This window comes from Gossypium hirsutum, chromosome A13 (assembly GCF_007990345.1).
Source record: "Gossypium hirsutum isolate 1008001.06 chromosome A13, Gossypium_hirsutum_v2.1, whole genome shotgun sequence".
Classification (NCBI taxonomy): Eukaryota; Viridiplantae; Streptophyta; class Magnoliopsida; order Malvales; family Malvaceae; genus Gossypium; species Gossypium hirsutum.
In genome coordinates, this window is record NC_053436.1 from 95582859 (window position 1) to 95595034 (window position 12176).

Here is a 12176-nt window from a genome sequence, read left to right on the forward strand (position 1 = left end):
AAAATGAAATATCATTTAAGTATGATAAGCCATTGTTTGATAAATGTTTTTTTTTTTCACTTATTTGCATATATGTACTTACTAAGCTCCCACGCTTACCCTCTTTCCTTTCCATTTTCTTATAGTGTCGCCAAAGTAACTTGTAGATCATCGCCTACGTCAGGGAAGCCAGCCACACTATCCTTGAAGCACTTGGTATAGCTAGTTTTATCATTTTGACTATGGCATATATAGGAACTTTTGATTTTACTTTGGTGTCACCTTGTTTTGGGGCCAAACATGTTAGCTTGTTTTAGTATTTGACTCGTTTTGTATAACGCCATGAAAATGCTAATTTTGAAAGTTATTATATGAATGCAAGATAATATTTCATGAATATGAAATTGTTGGCATGGTTGAATATATGAAATGTATATAGGCCTTAGATATGGTTGTTGGTTGAGAAATCATATTAAGTTAGACTTTGATATGTTGGTTGGTATTAAATTTTGTTTCAGGGTGGCATAGGGCTTGGTAAATAACCTTATATTGTCCACACGGGTAGACATACGGGTGTGTGTCTAGGCAGTGTGTGACACGCGGTTAGCCTATGGGCGTGTTACATGGTCGTGTGTCCCCTGCACAAAAATTTTACAAGTCAATATGCATGGTAGTAAACATACGAGCAGAGACACGGCCGTGTGTCTCAGCCGTGTGAAGGACACGGGCTAGCACACGGGTGTGTGCCTTGGCCGTGTGACCCTTAAGGGTTGCTGAGGTCAGAAATAGAATGTCAAGGTTTTTAGACACAGGCTAGGACACGGGCGTGTCATGGCCGTGTGAGGGACACGGGCAATACACACGGGCGTGTGTCAAGCCGTGTGCAAACCCCTATAGGTTCAAATTTAGAATTTAATTCACACGGGTATGGGACACGGGCGTGTCCTTATATGCTTAGGCCATGTGTGTCATACGAGCCACCAGCACGTCCATGTTATAATGACCACACAGGCGTGTTGACCTTCCACAAGGGCGTGTGCCTTGTTTCATGAGTTACTTTTCTAATGTTAGCTAAAGGACCCGGGTTGGTCCCGAATGGTTTCCAATAGATATATAGGGCTTCATAGGCCTATATTAACAAGTTTAGACAAAGTTCAAAAAAGTTTTAAATTTGATCAAGACTTGATGATTTGAAAACGTTGGAAATGCTTGTGTTTAAGTTTACTAATGCCTCGTATTCCGTCCCAATGTAGAGCACAATGTGGGGTGTTACAGCATGAATGGTTTTAAATTGGATGAAATTTTATGGCCCGGTTTTGTATGATTCATTATGTTTAAGTCCAGTAATGCTTCGTACCCTATCCCAGCGTCGGACACGGGTAAGGGGTGTTACAAAATTTGTGTTATCCGGATCTATATAAACAAATTTAATCATCAATTTCTTACATTTCATATTCTATTGAACTCAATTTACATCCTAGGAAAAATTATCATTTTGCCCCTAAACTTTCCATAAATTTCAATTTTGTCCCTAGGCTCGAAAAATGAAATTCATGCAATTTACTCCATTTTCCAAGCCTAACTGAAATTTCAATATAAAATTTATAGCACATGTATTCTACAAAATTTAGAATTTTTCTTCAATTTTCCCAACTTTACAATTTAATCCTTAAATCATAATTTCATCAAAATTCACTTTGTAAAAGTTGTTTATCTATCAACAACATTTCATTTTCTACCATAAATTTCAAATTTTCAGCATATTCATCCATGGAAAAAATTCTATACTTTGATAAATTTTCAAATTGATCCCCAATTTAAATAGATTAGGTTATCCCGATCTCAAAAATATAAAAATTATTAAAAACAGGACATGAATACTTACACAATTAAGCTTGATTAATTTCTTCTCTCTTTCCTTGGGTTTCATGTATTTTGGGGATGAAGATGATAATAATATGATGATATTTCTTATTTATTAATTTATCATCTTTTAATTGTTTTAGTTTCCAATTTAGTCATTAACCTTTTCTAATTTTTCCATGGATGAATCATAAATATCTACTAACTTTTCTTTAATGGTCTAATTACCATATAAGGACCTTTAGTTTTGAATTTCATAGCTATTTGATCCTTCTAGCTACTAGAATCCAACTTTTACATTTTATGCAATTTGGTCCTATCTGTAATTTAGCACAAAATCGATAAAATTTTCTTATCAGAATTTTCTTATGACATTCCTATCAAAATACTAACCGTGCAAAAAATAAAAAAAAATCTTTTCAGCTCGGATTTTTGGTCCCGAAACCACTATTCTGATTTCATTGAAAATGGGCTGTTACACCTTTCCTACTGAACCATAACACTTTCTTCTATGGTGAAACTTTTAGGAATACCCAATCACCAACCACAAATTATATATCTCTTCTTTTCAAATTTGCATATGATTTCTGACGGTCTATATCTCTTCTTTTCAAATTTGCATATGATTTCTAACGGTCAGAGGTAGCTTTCAAGCTATCCCTGATAATCCAACTTTAACTTTAGCCTCTCGGATCAAATCGACCCCTACTAGTTTGGTTTCACTCAATTCAGACCAACACAATGGTGTTTTACATTTCCTCCCGTAAAGAGTTTCAAATAGTGCCATTTTGATGCTAGATTGATAACTATTGTTATATGAAAATTCAACTAGCGATAAATACCTTTCCCAGCTACCTCCAAACTCAAGTATAGAACATCTCAACATTTCTTCCAAAATCTGAATCACTCGTTCTGATTGCTTATTAGTTTGAGGATGAAATGCTGTGTTGAAAGTTAACTTAATCCCCAGAGCTTATTGTAGTTTACTCTAAAATCTTGATGTAAATCTCGAATCTCGATCAGAAATAATAGATGTCAGAACTCCGTGTAACCTTACAACCTCAGATATATATAATTCCGCTAATTTCTCAAGTGAAAAGTCTGTTCTGACTGGAATAAAATGTGTTGACTTAGTCAATCTATCAACAATCATCCAGATTGAATCTTTCTTTCTCGAAGCCACAGGCAAACTAGATAGAAAATCCATCATAACATGCAATCATTTCCATTCAGGAATCATGACAGGTTGTAACAAACCTGTTGGTACCTAATGTTCCGCTTTGACTTGCTGATAAATCAAACACTTAGGTACAAATTCACAAATTTCTCATTTCATACCCAGCCACCAATCCAGTTGTTTTAAATTGCAATACGTCTTCGTACTACCCAGATAAATAGAACACGTGCTACTGTGAGCTTCAGAAAGAATATCATTTTTCAAATCTGAATTATTCGAAACACAAATTCTATTGTGATAACGTAACATACCACTATCATCAATGCTATACTCTAAACTCACATTGTTCTGAACCATTTTTTGTCTCAACACCAATTTCGGATCATAATCTTGCAATTCTCAAATCCATTGAAGGAACAAAGGTTTTGTTCTCAATTCTACTAATACAGAACCATCTTTATTGAGAGAAAAATGAGCGTTCAATGCTCGCAGTGCAAACAACAATGACTTTCGACTAAGTACATCTGCAGCCACATTAGCTTTTTCCGAATGATAGTCAATAACCAAATCATAATCTTTCAGTAACTCTAACCACCGTCTCTGTCTCAAATTCATCTCTTTCTGAGTCATCAAATATTTCAAACTTTTGTGATCTGTAAACACGTAACATTTCTCCCATATAAATAATGCCTCCAAATCTTCAAAGCAAATACGATTGCAGCCAACTCAAGATCATGTGTAGGATAATTATTCTCATGCGGTTTTAATTGTCAAGAAGCATACGCCACTACTTTTCCTGACTGCATTAGTACACAACCCAAACCATTTAAAGATGCATCACTATAAACAACATATGGTACACTAGACTCTGGCTGAGTCAAAACCGGAGCTTCTGTTAACATTTTCTTCAACTGATCAAAGCTTTGATGACATTCATCAAACCAAACAAATTCAATATTTTTTTTGCAACAATCGAGTCAATGGCAAGGCAATCATCAAAAAGTTCTTAACAAAACGTCAGTAATAACCTGCTAGACCCATAAAACTTTGCAGTTCTGAAACATTTTTCTAAATTTTACTCGAACTTACTCAAATCCCTTCAGCTGATACAATGTCACCTAGAAATCCAACCTCGTGAAGCCAGAATTCACTTTTTCTAAACTTTGCATTCAACTGCTTTTTTTTCAAAGTCCGTAGCACAATCCTCAAGTGTTGTGTATACTCAGATTCTGTCCTAGAATAGATCAGTATATCATCAATAAACACAACCACAAATCTATCCAAATAAGGTTGAAAAATCTGATTCATTAGATCCATGAAAGCAGCAGGGGCATTAGTCAAGCCAAATGGCATTACTAGAAACTCATAATGACCATATTGATTTTGAAAAGTAGTTTTTGGCACATCACACTCTTTAACCTTAACTAGTAATACCCGGATCTAAAGTCCATCTTCGAAAACACCACGACACCTTTCAGTTGATCAAATAAGTCGTCAATACGTGGAAAAGGATATTTATTTTTAATTGTAACCTTGTTCAACTGCCTGTAATCTAGACATAGTCTCAAAGAACCGTATTTCTTTTTCATAAATAAAATAGGTGCACCCCAAGGAGACATACTTGGCCTGATGAACCCTCGATCTAATAACTCTTGCAACTGTGCCTTTAATTCTTTTAATTCAGTTGGTGCTATGCGGTATGGTGTTACTGATATTAGATTTGTTCTAAGAATTACATCAATCACAAACTCAACTTCACGATCAGGTGGTAAACCCGACAATTCCTCAGGAAATACATCAGCAAACTCATTAACAACTAGTAACTGTTCTAGCTTCGATTTAGAATCCCGAGTATCAAGAATATAGGCTAGAAATGCCTCATTACCTTTTCGCATCAATCTCTGAGCTGAAAAAGCTCAAATAATTTTAACAATATCATTCAGATTCTCAGACTCAACTGAACTTACCTCCCCTGTCTAACATTTCAGATCAATTTGTTTCTCTCTACAATTTACTACGGCATCATGCTTCGTTAACGAATCCATTCCCAGAATAACATCAAATTCCCGAAAAGGTAGCAACATCAAATCAGCAAAGAATTCACAACCTTTCACTTTCAATGGACAATTACGACACACTAAATTAACTATTACACTTTGACTTAGTGGATTTGTAACTTGAATATCATAATCGGTAGACTCAATAGGCAATTTCATTTCTGTTACTAATGCAACGCAAAAATGAGAATGAGTAGACCCAAGGTCAATCAACACATTTACAGTAACATCAAAGAGATATAATGTACCAGCAATCACGTTTGCAGTTGTAGCTTCTCCCCTCGTTCGGATGGCATAAGTATGTGCAGGTCCCCTAACCTCTGACCGGGCAGCAAAATCTTTCATACCCTAACAAGCAGTTCCAGTAGAACTATTTTGGCCCGAACGTCTACTTCTCTAGGAAGTAGCCACTTGCTTTTCTTTTTGCTCTTCGTTTTCTTTTTGCAATTGAGGACAGTTTCGTATAAAATGATTTGTTGCTCCACATTTGTATCAAGCCCCTATTTTACTTCTCCACTCACCAGGATGATATTTCCCACAATATTTGCATTTGGGCTTAGGAACATTCTGCACACTACCCATGCTAATAGCGAGTCGAGTAGATAACCCGTAATCAGGTTGAGTAACCTTGTTTTTATTTGATTGTTCAAGCATTGAGCTGGCTTGACTGAAATCATCACTAGACTTTCTAGCTGGTAATGTTGAAAATGATTTGGAGGAACTTCTTTTGTAAGACTCTTTATTCTATCTATCTTACTATATTTTTTTGTTGTACACCTCTTCCATCTTCAGAGCACAATCTGATAAAACAACAAATTCTCGTATTTCAGTGCCCCCAATCATCATTCTGATTTCTTCATTCAACCCTTCTTCAAACCGAATGCACTTTTCTTCTTCGATTGGTACAATTTCTCAGGCATATTTACTGAGGTATACAAATTTCCTTTCATACTCAGTTACTGATCTGTTTCTTTGGCGCAAGTCAAAAAATTCCCTATTTTTCTTGTCTAGATATCTCTTACCGACATATTTCTTTTTAAATTCACTCTAGAAGAATTCCCAAAAGATTTTCTTTTTTGGCACTACAGCCACTATTGTTAACCACCAATTATAATATTCTTCTTTCAATAATGAAACAACACATCTCAAATAATCATTGGGAGAATAACTTATTTCTTCAAAAACTCTTATTGCATTCTGAAGCCAATATTCAGCTTTAATTGGATCATCATCTAACCTACCCCAAAATTCTTCGGCCCTACACTTTCCAAGTTTTTCGCTTGGAGTACATTTTCTAGATTTAGTCACTGCAGTAGGTGGAGGTGCAATTGACGGCTCGATAGGTGGTATAATAGGAGGAAGAGGTTGTTGAGCCATATTTCTCTCAGTATGTTTTCTAGATTTAGTCACTACAGTAGGTGGAGGTGCAATCGGCGGCTCTATAGGTGGTATAATAGGAGGATGAGATTGTTGAGCCATATTTCTGTCTTACATGAATTCACAAAACCATTGATTCATATACCTAAAGAACATGTTTTTAAGTTCTTGTTCTTAAGCCGGAGGAATTGGGACATTACAACTCGTTCCATGTTCAGATGTTTATGTTCTACTATTAACTTCATCATTATCAGCAAGTTCAAATCTTTCTGACATTTTTTCAATTTATAAGAAAAAAAAGGTTAGATCGGATCATACACATCACACTATCACAGATTTATATGTCATGTATTTCTAAACATTTTACACACTACGTTTAATACAAGAATTGACTAAATCGAAGCTCTGATACCACTAAATATAACACTCCTAACCCTTATTCATAGCCGAAACAGGGTTACAAAGCATTATCAAACTTTACAGATTATATACGAACATTTCATACTATTTAATATACATATCATAAACCAATTATAAAAAACTCATATTGTCCCTTGCATGGGCCCTTGAGGCTCAAAATATTCATTAAAAGTAAATCGGGACTAAATCGGAAACTCATAAAATTTTTCCCAAAATTTTAAAATTTTCCTTAGGTGCAGGGAACACAAGCCGATGTGACCAGGCCAGTAAGCAAGACACGCCCGTGTCTTAGGCCGTGCAGGCATTTGATGTGAGGCACACGGGCGTGTCCCAACCTATGTCCATACTCATGTAACTCTCTGACTTGGGTCACACGGCCAAGCCACATGCCCGTGTGCTAGGCCATGTGTTATGAAATTAAGGTGCAGGGGTCACACGACTAAGCCATACACCCGTGTGCTAGGTTGTGTGCAAAAACCTGGGCATTCTGTTTCTCAATTTTAAATATGCAGAGGACACACGGCTGGAACAAACGCCCATGTGTTAGGCCGTGTGTCACACACGGTTGAGACACACGCCCGTGTCTGTAATGCCTCAAACCCGTATCCGATGTCGGGACAGGGTTACGGAGTATTATCGGACATATAAATCAACCAATCATACATTTCATGTTCATTTCTGATTCAAATCAAAATCATTCAAATACATTCCTATAGTCCCTAATACGAACCTTCAAGGCCCATAATAAACATTAAAAATTGTTTTGGACAAAATCGAGTACTCAAGAAATTTTTCGAAAAACTTGTAAAATTTTAAAAGGTACAAGGGTCACATGCCGGTGTGGCTAGGCCATGTCTCACACATGGCCAATAGACACGCCCGTGTCTCAGGCCGAATACCCTTCGAAATAGCCTCACATGCCCATGTGCTAAGCTGTGTGAAAACTAGAGGGTATATTGACTTGTGCCATACAGCCAAGCCACACGCCCGTGTGCTAGGCCGTGTGAAGCTACTGACTTGTTTTCAAAAGAAGTTACAGAGGACACATGGCCGTGTCACCTGGCTGTGTGTCATACACGGCTGAGACACATGCCCGTGCCTTTGCCCGTGTGGACAAAAATAGGCCATTTTCCAAGCCATATTTCTCACCCAAATTTGTACCAACCTAAATACAACAATTTGCATATAACCATGGCATAATTAGGCACTCAAAGCCAACCATTATCAAGCTTATAACATCTTATAATAGCACACACAACCATGATACTCTTAGGCACCTTAATAGACCATCCATGATCATGCAAACTAAGTAGTTCAAACATGCCTAAAAGATCAAACACTTACATGATATACATATATCAATATAACAAGGCCATTCACTTATATATACATAACAAATTGTATCAAAACAAGCCAAATCCAATGGCTAAATACTTGACCAAACCATATAGGCTACACCAGCTAAACAACCTATACATGCCATTATAACCAAAATTATAAACTATAAGTACCAAAATAGCCGATAGATAGTGTGATGAAATCTTCGACAACTTTTAACCCAAACAAGCTTCCGATATCTATAAATTACAGAAAAATAAACAGAGTAAGCAATTAAGCTTTGTAAGTTCTCAACTTAAAAAAATAAAGTTCACCGCTTCAATTTATAAGCATAATCCATTTAAATCGATCCGACGTGTCTTGGTCTTAGCTTAAACAACAATAACCTCTCAAGGTTAAATATCACATTATCAAGCCAATTTACCTCAAAACATCATAACATAAGTATCCACTACTTACGTGCATTTATAATTCCAACATATGGCTAAACATATTCCAATCATCCAAAAACTCACACCATTCCATACTACTATAGCAATTCTAATGGAAGCATTTGTTGATCTTTCATTCTTCACATACCCATTTAACCGCAAATGAAGTAAGTGAAACAAGGTATATCACAACTCAATTTGGCTCAAAAGCCTAACATATAATCATTAATCAATATAGCCATGTATTCATATAAAACTGAAAATCTCTTTTTCATGATCACAAGTATATTTCCATTTAGGCATTTACCATTTCAATGCATAACTTATAAGTTTAATGTGGTATAATCCAACCACAACTTAGCGAGTGAGTCATATAAATTCACCTATGAATCAACAATCATGGATGAACTCAACAAATAATTAAATTTCCATATACATGTAGCATCCATATCATGTATCAATACATTATGTAAAATCATTTCCATGTATTTCCTGTAAATACATGTACTAGATAATATCGAACTCATATAAATTCGTAATAGAATTGTGTATGAATTTAACAATTATTAAGTTCTATGTACATGTAACATATATACCGTATATCCGTGGATCATATATATACCATTTTCCATATAATCCATATCTATACCTGTAATAGTTTGTATTGAACTCGTGTCATATCATATCAGAACATTACCCTTTGAACCACTTAGAACATCGTAGGATACTCGGGTAGTACACACTAAGTGTACTAAACTGTAATCCGTCAATTCATCTTTGACATTTGTTGTTGCACAACCTAGTTGTGGTCTTATCATCAGAATGCCATAGCCCAACTATGGTCTTACATATAAACACTGCCATGGTCCAGCCATGGTCTTACGTTCATAGTGCCACAACCCAGTTATGGTCTTATCCATATATGCTCATACGAGCGATAATCGGTAAGCTTCTTCGAGCTGAATAACGGTAAGCTTATGTGAGCTAAATATCGGTAAGCTTCTCCGAGTTGGATAACAATAAGCTCATGCGAGCTGTGGTGAGTCCGTAACATATGCAGAACCTCAACCAAATCGGTAACCCTAATGACATTGTCATTTGTATCCTACGAGTTCTTAAGATTCAAACGGGGCTCGGTATTTTCCGTACAACATCGATTATGCGTTCGATAATTATACGTAGTAGTTAAATCATTCACATTCATGTATTTTAATTAAAGCATAGATATACATAATTTAATTACACGAACTTACCTCAAACTCATACAACGAAAAAAAAATGATCGATCAATCGATAACTTTGTCTTTCCCTCGATATAATCCTGTACATTACTTTTCTTGCTCTATATAATTAAATTTAACCCATTTAAGCTTCAATCTATTCAATTCAATCCAAAATTCATGTTATGAAAAAATTACCATTTTTCCCCTATACTTTTGACTTAATTACAGTTTAGTCCCTAGGCTCGTAAAAATGAAATTCATGAAATTATCACTCAAGCCTAGCCGAATATCTTATAAGCCTGCAACAACCTATAAATTTCACAATTTCACATATTTAACACATAATTTCATATTTCTCAATTTAATCTCTAATCCATAATTTCATCAAAAATTCATTTACAAAAGTTGTATACCTATCAACAACCATTATTTTTTCTCCCATTAAACTTCAAAAATCTCACATATTCATCAATGGAAAAACTCAAATACTTTAACAGTTTCAAAATCGAAGGTACTAACTAGCTGGATCTAGTTGCAACGATCTCAAAAACATAAAAATTACAAGAAATAGGATCTATTATACTCACATATAAAGGAAATAAGCAAAAACCAAAAACCCATCCATAGCTATGTTGTTCAGTGAGGAGAAGAATAAGAAAATGAAATTAAAGTGTTTTACTTTCACTTTAATTTGTTTAAATTTCACTTTAATTACAAAATTGCCATTGACTTTATACTATTTAATTCATTTTCAGTCATCATGTCATCCCACTCATTATTTATGGTTTAATTACCATATAAGAATTTCCATATTAAAGTTCCATAGCTATTTAATACCTTTAGCTAATAGAATACAACTTTCACACTTTATGCAATTTAATCCTTTTTGTTCAATTGAACATGTAAACAGTAAAATTTCTTAACGAAATTTTTATATTATAATACTATCATACTGTAGATCACAAAATAATATTAAAATAAATTATTCGACCTCAGATTTTTAGTTCCAAAATTACTATTTTGATTTCACTGAAAACGAGCTATTACAGTGTCTCTACCTGTGTGGACGAAATTAGGCCTTTTTTTTAAGGCCATTTTTCTCACCCATTTTAATAACAACCCATACACAACGCCCCAATACATCCCAAAAAAGTAATCAACACAAGCCAAAATCACATTTCAAGCATGACATAACATCACAAGTACTTAAATACTTAGACTTACCTATTTAATCCATCTCATTGATTTATCAAAATCTACTACTAGTTACATAAACATATACACACATATATCATTTACAACCACATTTCAAATTATTTCTTTTCCAAAATCAACCCTATACATGCCATATAAACTAAAGTTTACATTGCAAAAGCTACCGGATTAAGTTGGATAGTGTAGCTTGATGTATTAATCCGATCTCTCAACCTCACGTTAATCTACAAGAACATTAAACAATACTAGTAAGCTTAATGAAGCTTAGTAAGTTCGATAGGTTAAACGTAAATCTTACCGAACTTAATATAATAAATTAAATAGTAAATTAATCATATACTTTCCCTGTCAAGCACAACATAAATCGATGAACACACTACCTTCAAATCAATGCCAATAATAAATGATAAATCTTTCAGTTCCATTCACATAAGTCATTTACTAAATCTTACCAAATCGGAGAACAGCTTACGGATATGAGTACATCGTTTTCAAAAGTCCGAAGGCTAAACAGAAACCCTAAAGGGTTGATCGGAAGCTCATAAGAGCTAAACGGAAACCCATAAGGGTCAAACAGAAGCTCAAAAGAGCTGAATAGAAACCCATTAGGGTTGAACGAAAACTCATATGAGTTAGCAGAAGCTCGTGAGAGCTAAACGGAAAGTAAACATGAAAGTTCACAAAAAATGTTGAACCTCGGTTTACTTGGGTAATTTGTCGTCAATTCATCCTTTGCTATTTTTCACCACAGAACGATTATACTCAATCTCGCATTCCATTCATTTTGAGCGTTCAGTACAAATTCATGATTTTAACCATATTTTACTTTTAACAATAAATATAAATAAATTCATAATATCAATTATCAATTTAATATATAAACATTAAAGTTTAACCATACGAACTTACTTGGGTTAATTTGTAAGATTTGTAGTAGTTCAGGGACTATTCTGCTAATTTTCCTTTTTCACAATTGTCTACGGGCTCTTGATCTAAAATATAAAATTACTCATTTATTAGCATATATTTCCGTTTCAATTCACTTCACAATTAATACCCCTCAATTTTTGAAATTACACATTTTCCCCAACTTTTA